We start from the raw sequence: 2,477 nt of genomic DNA, 5'->3' as shown, positions 1-2,477 counted from the left end.
AAATAGAGGGAAAGACTTTTTAATACCAATTACAAAGGAAAATATCATTGTTTAACAGCTGCCTGAAAAGCCTTTGCAAATGCCAAAAGATCTCACAAGATCAGGGGAATTTTTATGTTGATCAGAATTTTATATAGAATAAAATAAAAAGAGGCTCTGAAGGGAAATGCTGCTAATCTACTTAAAACTGGCATAGTTTTACTGAGTGCAGGACATTTAGTATTTTCTCCTTCTCCTTCAGTTTAGTTATTAATTTCATTTTTGAAAGCTCTGAAAGCAGGGGCTGTGGGAGATTTGAAAACATTTTCCTTTTAAAATAAAAGGAATCACGTGTTAATATCTAGCTCTGGTAAAGAACGTCACAGCCACAGCCTTAAACTTCATTGCTTGGTTCCCAAAGGAGGGTTATATTATATCCCTCTTTTTGTTTCTTTGGCTCTCTGGCTCGGGTAAGTACAAGGCTGCTTAGTCTTCTTATGAAAGATGCTTAAAGAAGCATAACAGTAATGTCCAGTCATCTTACCTGGGAAGTGAGATTGGCTTTAGCAGAGGTGGTTCAAATACCTGTTTCTATGTACCAAGACAATACCCTCAACACAAGAGGCTGGGTGAACATAGGATCTCCTGGGCAAGAGCTGTGGGAATCACGAGCATGCAGGTAAGGGCACTTGGTGGGGAAACGAGGAATTTTCATCAACTTCATTTTATCCTGTTCTTGAATACAAAAAAAGAAATGTCTCAGGATATGAAACTCCACAGTTCAGTGTTCCCAAAACTAAATACAATTTGTTGGCAATTTGGTTTTCATCAGTCTTTCTCCTATATTGTGAATTCCATTTAGATAGTGCTAGGTTGACAGTTGGACTTGATCTTAAAGGTCTCTTACAACCTTGATGATTCTATGTTTCTGTTCTTACATCCAGTGTCACACTTGAAAGTAGACCAGTGGCTTTATATCTAAAGAAATACTTACAGGCATGAACCTGTGGAAATACTCCAATGTTTGTGCAATGCAGGATTTTGTGCATACAAGTAAATGTGTGCAAACATGTAGAAAGAGTTAGCAGGCCCTTATTGTGTGGGAAGTTCATTTTTGATTCAAAAAAATCCCACGGAGTGGGAAGGAATCTGCCACAGTTTTCTTTCTAAAATTTCTGCTTCTTTCCATTTCTATCGTTGTTTCACCTAGCCTGCAGAGGCACACACAGTACAGCCAGGCCAGCTCCATTAACAACCCTAGCGAAAGCACCTTGATGAGGCATGGTTGCACTTCTTCTAACTCAAAATTCTCCTTAGAGTGCATGGAGCAAGCAGCATGCATGAAGCCAAAGGTGCCCTCCTTAGCCCTCGTTTGGCCTCAGGTCCCTTGGGGAACTCAACTTCGAAATATTTCCAGAGCAAAAATAATGCTACTCACTTCCACAAATATAAATCCATTGAAACACAGATTGCAAGCTATTGCTGTAAAATGCAAGTACATTTTCTAGGACTTGAAAGCACAAATTCATGAAAGACCTGCTCTTCTTGTCCATGTTAAATTCTTTGTGGGAAGTTTTATATGTATTCTTAGGCCTTCTCTGCACGGCACCACACTGGATGTGGCAACACACAAGGCAAACATAAGACCCAAGGCTTTAGATAACATGCAGATGCACTTGATATTGGTTATATGTTTTTCTGAATCAGATTTTACAAGTGATTTCCCTGGAAGCTTTTTGGGGCCCAAACCCCTGAGGAAATTTTGGCTCACACTAATCACAATAGTTTTCTGTGGTGACCAACATCTCTGGGCTGGCTGGTGCAGCTTAGACCCCCTGTAACATAATACAAAAGAAAATCCTTGGGACTTACTTCCTTGTGACTTACAGAAATATCACCCAGTAATTGTCCTTTTGGCCTTTTGCCTGGAGAATGGGATTTCTTCTCTTTCTCTTCTCCAAGTCATTGCCTCAAAGGCTTGCCAGTTCCTAGAGTCGTAGGAGAAAAGATGCTGAGAAAGGGTCAGGCAGAGGATGAGCTTTTATAAGGAAAAGGAATCCCCATACATCACCACAACAGGCAGTCATGTAGCTGAGTGAAGGGTATATCCCCTCTTTTTCATTTTCTGTTATTGTCTGACTCCACACAAGAAGAACAGCTATAAATGGCTATTCTGGTATTTTTAAAAAATGAAATCATAAAAAGGGATATGCAAATTTCAGCTTATTTTTAATGCCTTCTTTAATAAGTACTGAATGTTCTCGGCACTCCAGGGGAAGCAGAAGGAGTGGTATATGCAGTCTATTTTTAGTCTCTCAGACATTATTTCCAGTGCACCCAGTAATGTATTATGGATTTCCGGATGGTAGAACAGCCATTAAACTCATTTAATTTCTCAAAATCTATCTAAAATTCAATAATTGTCTTCAGCTGTCTGAATTTTCACTACCTATCATTAGTCTGACTGTGCTGAACCTTCCCATCATTTTAGCCATTCT

General features: G+C 39.3%; 1 long non-coding RNA gene across 1 annotated transcript in view; it reads right to left on the bottom strand.

Moving 5' to 3' along the window:
* LOC108501864 overlaps nucleotides 1-1,940 on the bottom strand; it is a 10,168-nt gene extending 8,228 nt beyond the window's left edge. Inside the window, exons 1-2 of the long non-coding RNA XR_001876299.1 lie at nucleotides 1,852-1,940; nucleotides 524-714 (exon numbers count right to left, since the gene is read on the bottom strand). This is a non-coding gene — a long non-coding RNA (uncharacterized LOC108501864). The remainder of the gene's footprint in view (nucleotides 1-523; nucleotides 715-1,851) is intronic.
* Nucleotides 1,941-2,477: the final 537 nt, after the last annotated feature.

The sequence above is a fragment of the Lepidothrix coronata genome, unplaced genomic scaffold (assembly GCF_001604755.1).
Source record: "Lepidothrix coronata isolate B3197 unplaced genomic scaffold, Lepidothrix_coronata-1.0 Scaffold4, whole genome shotgun sequence".
In the NCBI taxonomy this organism is placed as follows: Eukaryota; Metazoa; Chordata; class Aves; order Passeriformes; family Pipridae; genus Lepidothrix; species Lepidothrix coronata.
Note: the sequence above shows the minus strand (reverse complement) of the source record. Positions and strands in the feature narration are given on the sequence as shown.